The 12,410-nt window shown below is 43.8% G+C and overlaps 1 non-coding gene across 1 annotated transcript; it reads right to left on the reverse strand.

Annotated features, from left to right (window-relative positions):
- Window positions 1-264: 264 nt before the first annotated feature.
- TRNAS-GGA (transfer RNA serine (anticodon GGA)) lies at window positions 265-336 on the reverse strand. Its single transcript has one exon. It is a non-coding gene; the product is annotated as a tRNA-Ser (tRNA).
- Between the last annotated feature and the right edge of the window lie 12,074 nt (window positions 337-12,410).

The raw sequence follows: 12,410 nt of genomic DNA on the forward strand, positions 1-12,410 counted from the left end.
ATGCTGAAGCTGAAGTTGAACGGTTCTATGAAGACCTAAAAGACCTTTTAGAACTAACACCCAAAAAAGATGTCCTTTTAATTATAGGGGACTGGAAGGCAAAAGTAGGATGTCAAGAAACACCTGGAAAGTGAAAGTAAAGTCATTCAGTCGTGTCCGACTCTTTGCGACCCCATGGACTGTAGCCTACCAGTCTCCCCCCTCCATGGAATTCTCCAGGCAAGAGTACTGGAGAGGGTTGCCATTTTCCTTCTCCACAGGATCTTCCCAACCCAGGGATCGAACCTGGGTCTCCTGCATTCCAGGCAGATGCTTTAACCTCTGAGCCACCAGGGACTCCAGAAACACCTGGAATAACAGGCAAATTTGGCCTTGGAACACAGAATGAAGCAGGGCAAAGGCTAGCAGATTTTGCCAATAGAACACACTGGTCATAGCAAATACCCTCTTCCAACAACACAAGAGAAGACTCTACACATGGACATCACCAGATGGTCAACACAGAAATCAGATTGATTATATTCTTTGCAGCCAAAGATGGAGAAGCTCTATACAGTCAGCAAAAACAAGACCGGGAGCTGACTGTGGGTCAGATCATGAACTCCTTACTGCAAAATTCAGACTTAAATTGAAGAAAATAGGGAAAACCACTAGACCATTCAGGTATGACCTAAATCAAATCCTTTATGATTATACAGTGGAAGTGAGAAATAGATTTAAAGGACTAGACCTGATAGACAGAGTGCCTGATGAACTGTGGACGGAGGTTCGTGACATTGTACAGGAGACAGGGGTCAAGACCATCCCCATGGAAAAGAAATGCAAAAAAGCAAAATGGCTGTCTGGGGAGGCCTTACAAATAGCTGTGAAAAGAAGAGAAGAGAAAAGCAAAGGAGAAAAGCAAAGATATAAGCATCTGAATGCAGAGTTCCAAAGAATAGCAAGGAGAGATAAGAAAGCCTTCTTCAGCGATCAATGCAAAGAAATAGAGGAAAACAACAGAATGGGAAAGACTAGAGATCTCTTCAAGAAAATTAGAGATACCAAGGGAACATTTCATGCAAAGACAGGCTCGATAAAGGACAGAAATGGTATGCACCTAACAGAAGCTGAAGATATTAAGAAGAGGTGGCAAGAATACACAGAAGAACTGCACAAAAAAGATCTTCATGACCAAGATAATTACGATGGTGTGATCACTCATCTAGAGCCAGACATCCTGGAATGTGAAGTCAAATGGGCCTTAGAAAGCATCACTATGAATAAAGCTAGTGGAGGTGATGGAATTCCAATTCAGCTATTTCAAATCTTGAAAGATGATGCTGTGAAAGTGCTGCACTCAATCTGCCAGCAAATTTGGAAAACTCAGCAGTGGCCACATGACTGGAAAAGGTCAGTTTTCATTCCAGTCCCAAAGAAAAGCAATGCCAAAGAATGCTCAAACTACCGCACAATTGTACTCATCTCACATGCTAGTAAAGTAATGCTCAAAATTCTCCAAGCCAGGCTTCAGCAATACATGAACCATGAACTTCCAGATGTTCAAGCTGGTTTTAGAAAAGGCAGAGGAACCAGAGATCAAATTGCTAACATCCTCTGTATCATGGAAAAAACAAGAGAGTTCCAGAAAAACATCTATTTCTGCTTTACTGACTATGCCAAAGCCTTTGACTGTGTGGATCACAATAAACTGTGGAAAATTCTTCAAGAGATGGGAATACCAGACCACCTGACCTGCCTCTTAAGAAATTTGTATCCAGGTCAGGAAGCAACAGTTAGAACTGGACATGGAACAACAGACTGGTTCCAAATAGGAAAAGGAGTATGTCAAGGCTGTATATTGTCACCCTGCTTATTTAACTTCTATGCAGAGTACATCATGAGAAACACTGGGCTGGAAGAAGCACAAGCTGGAATCAAGATTGCTGGGAGAAATATCAATAACCTCAGATATGCAGATGACACCACCCTTATGGCAGAAAATGAAGAGGAACTAAAAAGCCTCTTGATGAAAGTGAAAGAGGAGAGTGAAAAGGTTGGCTTAAAACTCAACATTCAGAAAATGAAGATCATGGAATCTGGTCCCATCCCTTCATGGGAAATAAATGGGAAAACAGTGGAAACAGTGTCAGATTTTATTTTGGGGGCTCCAAAATCACTGCAGATGGTGATTGCAGCCATGAAATTAAAAGACGCTTACTCCTTGAAAGGATAGTTATGACCAACCTAGATAGCATATTCAAAAGCATTATTTTGCCAACAAAGGTCCGTCTAGTCAAGGCTATGGTTTTTCCAGTGGTCATGTATGGATGTGAAAGTTGGACTGTGAAGAAAGCTGAGAGCCAAAGAATTGATGCTTTTGAACTGTGATGTTGGAGAAGACTCTTGAGAGTCCCTTGACTGCAAGGAGATCCAACCAGTCCATTCTAAAGGAGATCAGTCCTGGGATTTCTGTGGAGGGAATGATGCTAAAGCTGAAACTCCAGTACTTTGGCCACCTCATGCGAAGAGTTGACTCACTGGAAAAGACTCTGATGCTGGGAGGGATTGGGGGCAGGAGGAGAAGGGGACGATAGAGGATGAGATGGCTGGATGGCATCACTGACTCGATGGACGTGAGTCTGAGTGAACTCCGGGAGTTGGTGATGGACAGGGAGGCCTGGCGTGCTGTGATTCATGGGGTCTCAGAGAGTTGGACATGACTGAGCGACTGAACTGAACTGAACTGAACTATCATAGGAATGGGTCCAGTAAAGGAAACCATAAACAAAACAAAAAGACAACCCACAGAATGGGGGGAAATATTTGTAAATGAAGGGATTGACAGGGATTAATCTCCAAAATATATGGATACAGAGAGCTCATGCAGCTCAATATCAACAAAACAAACAACCCAATCAAAAATGGGCAGAAGATCTAAATAGACGTTTCTCCAAAGAAGACATACAGATGATAAAAAAGCACATGAAAAAATACTGAGCCACACTAACTATTGGAGAAATGCAAATCAAAACTACAGTGAAGTACCACTTCACACCCGTCAGAATGGCCATTATCAAAAAGTCTACAAACAATACATGCTGGAGAGGGTCTGAAGAAAAACCTCCTATGCTGTTGGTAAAAACGTAAATTGGTACAGCCACTATGGAGAACAGTAGGGAAGATCTTTAAAACACTAAAATAGAGCTACCATATGATCCAGCAATCCCACTCCTGGGTATATATCCAGGGAAAACAATAATTCAAAAAGATACTTGCACCCCAATGTTCATTGCAGCGCTATTTACAGTAGCCAAGACATGGAAGCAACCTAAATGTCCATTGATAGGGGAATGGATAAAGAGGATGAACTACATATAAACAATGGAATATTACCCATCCATAAAAAAGAGTGAAATAATGCCATTTGTAGCAATATGGATGGACCTAGAGATTATCATACTAAGTGAAGTAAATCAGACCAGAAAGACAAACATCATACGCTATCTCTTATATGTAGAATCTTAAAAAATGATATATATGAATGTATTTACAAAACATAAACAGGCTCATAGACTTTGAAAACAACTTATGGTTACCAAAGGGGACCCAGGGGGCGCAGGTGATAAATTAGGAGTTTGGGATTAACATATATACACTACTATATATAAAATAGACAATCAACAAGGACATATTGTAAGCACAGAGAACTCTACTCAATATTATATAATAACCTGTATGGGAAAAGAATCTGAAAAAGAACGGATATATGTATATGTATAACTGAATCACTTTGGTGTACCCCCGAAACTAATACAATAGTGTAAATCAACTATACTCCAATATAAAACAAAAATTAATTTTTTTAAAAAAAAAGGAAGAATTGGTCCAAGAAAGAACAATAATTCAAATAAGCCAATCAGTTCATGGTACCCTTCTGGGAATCACAATAATTAGTTCAAGCTAGCCCAAAAAAAATAAGCATAGGACCATAATCAACCTTATGGGCATATGACCGATACAGTCACCCAGGGCTGTTCACTTACTAGGATTCCATAATTGGTTTAAATTCTGTTTTTTCTTTTGTGAGTTCAGTTCAGTCGCTCAGTCATGTCCGACTCTTTGCGACCCCATGAACTTCAGCACTCCAGGCCTCCTCGTCCATCACCAGCTCCCAGAGTTCACCCAAACCCATATCCATTGAGTTGGAGTTGCCACCCAACTATCTCATCTTCTGGCATCCCCTTCTCCTCCTGCCCTCAATCCTTCTCAGCATCAGGGTCTTTTCAAATGAGTCAGCTCTTCACATCAGGTGGCCAAAGTACTAGAGTTTCAGCTTCAACATCAGTCCTTCCAATGAACACCCAGGACTGATCTCCTTCAGGATGAACGGGTTGGATCTCCTTGCAGTCCAATGGACTCTCAAGAGTCTTCTCCAACACCACAGTTCAAAAGCATCAATTCTTTGGTGCTCAGCTTTCTTTATAGTCCAACTCTCACATCCATACATGACCACTGAAAAAACCATAGCCTTGACTAGATGGGCCTTTGTTGGCAAAGTAATGTCTCTGCTTTTCAATATATCTAGGTTGGTCATAACTTTCCTTCCAAGGAGTAAGCGTCTTTTAATTTCATGGCTGCAATCACCATCTTCAGAGATTTTGGAGCCCCCAAAATTAGAGTTAGCACTGTTTCCCCATCTATTTGCCATGAAGGGATGGGACCAGATGCCATGACCTTAGTGTTCTGAATGTTGAGCTTTAAGCCAACTTTTTCACTCTCCTCTTTCACTCTCATCAAGAGGCTCTTTAGTTCTTTTTGCTTTCTGCCATAAGGGTGGTGTCATCTGCATAGCTGAGGTTATTGATATTTCTCCCAGCAATCTTGATTCCAGCTTGTGCTTCCTCAAGCCCATCGTTTCTCAAGACGTACTCTGCATGTAAGTTAAATAAGCAGGGTGACAATATACAGCCTTGATATACTCTTTTCCTATTTGGAACCAGTCTGTTGTTCCATGTCCAGTTCTAACTGTTGCTTCCTGACCTGCATACAGGTCTCCCAAGAGGCAGGTCAGGTGGTCTGGTATTCCATCTCTTTCAGAATTTTCCACAGTTTATTGTGATCCACACAGTCAAAGGCTTTGGCATAGTCAATAAAGCAGAAATAGATGTTTTTCTGGAACTCTCTTGCTTTTTCGAGGATCCAGAGGATGTTGGCAATTTGATCTGGTTCCTCTGCCTTTTCTAAAACCAGCTTGAACATCTGGAAGTTCACGGTTCACATATTGCTGAAGCTTGGCTTGGAGGATTTTGAGCATTACTTTGCTAGCCTATGAGATGAGTGCAATTGTGCCGTAGTTTGAGCATTCTTTGGCATTGCTTTTCTTTGGGATTTGAATGAAAACTGACCTTTTCCAGAACACTCAGGACAGGCCTGGCACATAACAGTTCAGTTCAGTTCAGTCGCTCAGTCGTGTCCGACTCTTTGTGACCCCGTGAATCGCAGCACACCAGGCCTCCCTGTCCATCACCAACTCCCTGATTTCACTCAGACTCACGTCCTTCGAGTCAGTGATGCCATCCAGCCATCTCATCATCTGTCGTCACCTTCTCCTCCTGCACCCAATCCCTCCCAGCATCAGAGTCTTTTCCAATGAGGCAACTCTTCGCATGAGGTAGAGTGCTCAATAAATATTAGCTATTAAGGCGCAGGAACGGCTGAGAGGAGCTACCCCACGTCCGAGGCCAGGGGCCGTGGCCGGGAGGAGCAACCCCATGTCCAAGGAGCAGTGCCTGCATGGGCGCAGGAGGGCCTATAGGAGCTCTTCCACGTTCAAGGTTAGGAGGGGTGCCGGTGAGGAAATACCCCTTTTCCAAGGTAAGAGAAACCCAAGTAAGACGGTACGTGTAGCAAGATGGCATCAAAGGGCAGACACACTGAAACCATACTCACAGAAACTAGTCAACCTGATCACAGTAGGACCACAGCCTTGTCTAACTCAATGAAACTAAGCCACCCCCGTGAGGCCACCCAAGACTGGCGGGTCATGGTGGAGAGATCTGACAGAATGTGGTCCACTGGAGAAGGGAATGGCAAACCATTTCAGTATTCTTGCCTTGAGAACCCCATGAACAGTATGAAAAGGCAAAACGATAGGATACTGAAAGAGGAACTCCCCAGGTTGGTAGGTGCCCAATATGCTACTGGAGATCAGTGGAGAAATAACTCCAGAAAGAATGAAGGGATGGAGCCAAAGCAAAACAATACCCAGCTGTGGATGTGACTGGTGATAGAAGCAAGGTCCAATGCTGTAAAGAGCAATATTGCATAGGAACCTGGAATGTTAGGTCCATGAATCAAGGCAAATTGGAAGTAGTCAAACAGGAGATGGCAAGAGTGAATGTCGACATTCTAGGAATCAGCAAACTAAAATCGAATGGAATGGGTGAATTTAACTCAGATGACCATTATATCTACTACTGCGGGCAGGAATCCCTCAGAAGAAATGGAGTAGCCATCATGGTCAACAAAAGAGTTCGAAATGCAGTACTTGGATGCAATCTCAAAAACGACAGAATGATCTCTGTTCTTTTCCAAGGCAAACCATTCAATATCACAGTAATCGAAGTCTATGCCCCAACCAGCAACGCTGAAGAAGCTGAAGTTGAACGGTTCTATGAAGACCTACAAGACCTTTTAGAACTAACACCCAAAAAAGATGTCCTTTTAATTATAGGGGACTGGAATGCAAAAGTAGGAAGTCAAGAAACACCTGGAGTAACAGGCAAATTTGGCCTTGGAATACGGAATGAAGCAGGGCAAAGACTAATAGTGTTTTTCCAAGAAAATCCACTGGTCATAGCAAACACCTTCTTCCAACAACACAAGAGAAGACTCTACACATGGACATCACCAGATGGTCAACACAGAAATCAGATTGATTATATTCTTTGCAGCCAAAGATGGAGAAGCTCTATACAGTCAGCAAAAACAAGACCAGGAGCTGACTGTGGCTCAGATCATGAACTCCTTATTGCAAAATTCAGACTGATATTGAAGAAAGTAGGGAAAACCACTAGACCATTCAGGTATGACCTAAATCAAATCCCTTATTATTATACAATGGAAGTGAGAAATAGATTTAAGGGACTAGATTTGATAGAGTGCCTGATGAACTATGGACTGAGATTCATGACATTGTACAGGAGACAGGGATCAAGACCATCCCCATGGAAAAGAAATGCAAAAAAGCAAAATGGCTGTCTGGGGAGGCCTTACAAATAGCTGTGAAAAGAAGAGAAGAGAAAAGCAAAGGAGAAAAGCAAAGATATAAGCATCTGAATGCAGAGTTCCAAAGAATAGCAAGAAGGGATAAGAAAGCCTTCTTCAGTGATCAATGCAAAGAAATAGAGGAAAACAACAGAATGGGAAAGACTAGAGATCTCTTCAAGAAAATTAGAGATACCAAGGGAACATTTCATGCAAAGATGGGGACAATAAAGGACAGAAATGGTAGGGACCTAACAGAAGCTGAAGATATTAAGAAGAGGTGGCAAGAATATACAGAAGAACTGTACAAAAAAGATCTTTATGACCAAGATAATCACTATGGTGTGATCACTCATCTAGAGCCAGACATCCTGGAATGTGAAGTCAAGTGGGCCTTAGAAAGCATCACTATAAACAAAGCTAGTGGAGGTGATAGAATTACAGTTGAGCTATTTCAAATCCTAAAAGATGATGCTGTGAAAGTGCTGCACTCAATACGCCAACTAATTTGGAAAACTTAGCAGTGGCTACATGACTGGAAAAGGTCAGTTTTTATTCCAATCCCAAAGAAAGGCAAAGCCAAAGAATGCTCAAATTACCGCACAATTGCACTCATCTCACACGCTAGTAAAGTAATGCTCAAAATTCTCCAAGCCAGGCTTCAGCAATACGTGAACCATGAACTTCCAGATGTTTAAGCTGGTTTTAGAAAAGGCAGAGGAACCAGAGACCAAATTGCCAACATCCGCTGGATCATGGAAAAAGCAAGAGTTCCAGAAAACCATCTATTTCTGCTTTATTGACTATGCCAAAGCCTTTGACTATGTGGATCTCAATAAACTGTGGAAAATTCTGAAAGAGATGGAATACCAGACCACCTGACCTGCCTCTTGAGAAATTTGTATGCAGGTCAGGAAGCAACAGTTAGAACTGGACATGGAACAACAGACTGGTTCCAAATAGGAAAAGGAGTATGTCAAGGCTGTATATTGTCACCCTGCTTATTTAACTTCTATGCAGAGTACATCATGAGAAACGCTGGGCTGGAAGAAGCACAAGCTGGAATCAAGATTGCTGGGAGAAGTATCAATAACCTCAGATATAGAGATGACACCATCCTTATGGCAGAAAGTGAAGAGGAACTAAAAAGCCTCTTGATAAAAGTGAAAGAGGAGAGTGAAAAAGTTGGCTTAAAACTCAACATTCAGAAAATGAAGATCATGGAATCTGGTCCCATCCCTTCATGGGAAATAGATGGGAAAACAGTGGAAATAGTGTCAGATTTTATTTTGGGGGCTCCAAAATCACTGCAGATGGTGATTGCAGCCATGAAATTAAAAGACGCTTACTCCTTGAAAGGATAGTTATGACCAACCTAGATAGCATATTAAAAAGCATTACTTTGCCAACAAAGGTCTGTCTAGTCAAGGTTATGGTTTTTCCAGTGGTCATGTATGGATGTGAAAGTTGGACTGTGAAGAAAGCTGAGAGCCGAAGAATTGATGCTTTTGAACTGTGGTGTTGGAGAAGACTCTTGAGAGTCCCTTGCAAGGGACTCCTTGTAAGGAGATCCAACCAGTCCATTGTAAAGGAGGTCAGCCTTGGGATTTCTTTGGAGGGAATGATGCTAAAGCTGAAACTCCAGTACTTTGGCCACCTCATGTGAAGAGTTGACTCATTGGAAAAGACTCTGATGCTGGGAGGGATTGGGGGCAGGAGGAGAAGGGGACAACAGAGGATGAGATGGCTGGATGGCATCACTGACTCGATGGACGTGAGTCTGAGTGAACTCCGGGAGTTGGTGATGGACAGGGAGGCCTGGCGTGCTGCGACTCATGGGGTCACAAAGAGTCGGACACAACTGAGCGACTGAACTGAACTGAACGGATTATTATTTAAAGTATAATAATACTCTTCTTCATGATATTGTCCATGGTTATCTTGCATTGACATTTATCACTTAAGTTGATGTTTAGCTTTTTGTGGATACATGTTTCCCTGGTGGCTTAGACGGGAAAGAATCCACCTGCATTGCAGGAGACACAGGTTTGATCCTTGGGTCAGGAAGATCTCCTGGAGAAGGGAATGGCAACCCATTCCAGTATTCTTGCCTGGAGAATCCACATGGACAGAGGAGCCTGGAGGGCTACAGTCCCTGGGGTCAAAAAGAGTCGGGCATGACTGAATGACTCAGCACACACACATACCTGCTTCATTCTTTCCAGAAAGCTCCTTCAGGACAGGGAACCATCAGAACCGACTTCTCTCTTCTGTGGTGCACAGGAGAGGGCTCTGAGCTCAGTACTCGCCGAAGAATCCTTGAGTCAGTGGCCCACCTGCACCAGCTGGTGGGATGCAAGGATTTTCCTCCCGTCAGCTTTGGAAAAGTCTAGCTTTCTCATTTGCAAGATGGAGTATCTAACAAATTAACTTTAAAAATTGGCCAGTTAAGGGAAGTTTCTGAAGCTTCTTGACACGATGGGGGCAAGACATTCGCTCTTTGTGCCAATTGGAAACAACACCCAAAAAATGAGGCTCCACTACAGCTAAAGAGATTTGAGTTAGGTATCAAGAACTTCCTCGCTCTACCGGTGCTTTGGAGTGTGTTGCTATTTCCTTCAGGGGATCATCCGGAACCAGGGATCAAGCGATCGAACCTAGGTCTCCTGCATTGCAGGCTGATTCTTTACTGTCTGAGCTACCAGGGAAGCTGGGGTGAGGAGGATAATTTGGGGGAAAAGGAGGCAGGAATGAGGTGAAGAATTAATGATATAATTTCTCTCCAGCAACCCGAGCTCCTTGGGAGAAAGGTGTGGTAGGAACACTAGGTATTCTTATTCTGAATCAGAATGTCTTCTCTTTAAATCCCTTCTTCTCTTAATACTCTTAACAAAATGAACCATTTCTAGGAAAAGGGAGTAGGAGATCTGAGAAGTGGTTTTCCAGTTGAGTGGAGTGTTTTGGAACCTTTCAACCAGGTTTCCCAAACTTTCTTTTTTTTTTCCTTTCAGGATCAAATGTCGCCAACTGACCAGACACCATTCTGTCTAAACAGGAAATCTCCTATCCCTGACCCCAACCTTCTCCTCCCTTCTCTCCTCATTATATTTACCCTTTGACCTGAACATAATATAAATATTTAATCTCATTTATTACCTGAAGATCATCTGTGTTTATTTAGTGATAGTTACTTGAAAACAAAACAAAAACTACCGGATGGGATCAAACAACCAGCACATCTGATTTTTCCACTAAGGTAAGACTTTTTGGCATTTAATTTAGATAACTGACTGGTCACTTCCCAAACACACTAGTCTTCTTGCTCTTGGCCTTTCCTAACATTCTCTTGCATACAACTTTTCTCTCTCTGGCAAAATCCGACCCACCTTTCAAACCCTATTGCAAACAGCCCCTTCTCTGTGAAGACTTCCCTGATGGCCCCACCTCACTCTGCTGGATCAGAGCTCCCTTCCGTCTTCCCGGAATGCCTTGGATGGACCTACATCCTCGGTCTTATCACAATATGTAATTCCCTGGCACCTACTAGGAGGTTTTTGGAGAAGGCAATGGCACCCCACTATAGTACTCTTGGCTGGAAAATCATGGACGAACAAGCCTGGTAGGCTGCAGCCCATGGGGTCACTAAGAGTCGGGCACATCTGAGCGACTTCCCCTTTCCCTACTAGAAGGTTTTAGAGGACTCCAGAATCACAATCCTTAACATCAGACGCTACAACTTTCTAGTTTCCAGAACAAAGGCAACTGTCTTAGCTTTTCGATGGGCCAGGGAGCTCATCTTACTAGATTTTATTTAATAAGCCCTGGACTTTTAGGAGATGCTATGCAGTCCTTGGAGGCTGGATATAGAAAAGGAAGAAAAGGGAATTGACTGGAAGAATAAAGATGGCGCTAAGGGAAACTAGAGAGAAGAGGCGAGGGAAGAGGAAGGATTTTTCTAAAGAGGGAAGAACATATCATTTGGGAGTGGCCGAGACCCCAGACATCTAACCCCTAAGTTAGTATCTCACACCCCAACCCTGAGGCCACCACAGCCTATGGTTTGGGGGTGTGGGTTCATCTGTCAGTCAGCTCTGTGTTAACTGCTCACCGAGGTCTGGATTACCGCCCTGGAGCAGGAACAGGATGAGGCATGGGCAGGCAGGTTCCCTCAGTCTGTCCTGGCACAGCTCACAAAGTCTGCCTCTTGGGCAGGACCTCCCTTTGGGTCTACCCTGCCCCTCCCATACCAAGCCTGATCTCCTTAGCCTGGGACTGGGAGCAGCCCAAGTCGGATCCCTGGGGATCAATTTCCCCTTTTAACCACTTGTCAGACCTTGCCAGCCCCTTGCTCTCAGTGACCCATGACTGCCCCAATCACTCAAGGGGTGACCCAAGGTCCTTACCATGTGATCCGGCCCCTGGTGACTTCTCTGCACTTTGTCCCTACCTGGCTTCCTTGCTGCTGCTATTGCTTTTTTTTTTTTTTTATTTAGTTAAGGCTTCCCTGGTGGCTCAGAGGTTAAAGTGTCTGCCTGGAATGCGGGAGACCTGGGTTCGATCCCTGGGTCGGGAAGATCCCCTGGAGAAGGAAATGGCACCCCACTGCAGTACTCTTGCCTGGAGAATCCCATGGAAGGAGGAGCCTGGTAGGCTGCAGTCCATGGGGTCGCAAAGAGTCGGACACGACTGAGTGACTTCACTTTCACTTTCACTTTCTTTCCCTAGTGGCTCAGATGGTAAAGAATCTGCCTGCAGTGCAGGAACCCGGGGTCCTATCCCTGGGTCAGGAAGATCCCCTGGAAAAGAGAATGGCAACCCACTCTAGTATTCTTACCTGGAGAACCCCATGAACAGAGGAACCTGGCCAGCCACAGTCCATGGGGTGGCAAAGAGTCAGATACTTTAATGGCTGTGCTGGGTCTTTGTTACTACGCACGGGCCTTCTCTAGTTGCAGTGAGTGAGGGCTACTCTCTAGTTAGGTCCCCTGCAGCATGTGGGTCTTAGTTTCCGGAACAGGGATCAAACCTGTGTCCCCTACATTGGCAGGCAGTTTCTTAATCACTGAAATTGTCGGTCACTCAGTTGTGTCCAACTCTTTGCAACCCCATTGACTGTAGCCTGCCAGCCTCCTGTCTATGGAATTCTCCAGGCAAGAATACAG

This window comes from Bos mutus, chromosome 2 (assembly GCF_027580195.1).
Source record: "Bos mutus isolate GX-2022 chromosome 2, NWIPB_WYAK_1.1, whole genome shotgun sequence".
In the NCBI taxonomy this organism is placed as follows: Eukaryota; Metazoa; Chordata; class Mammalia; order Artiodactyla; family Bovidae; genus Bos; species Bos mutus.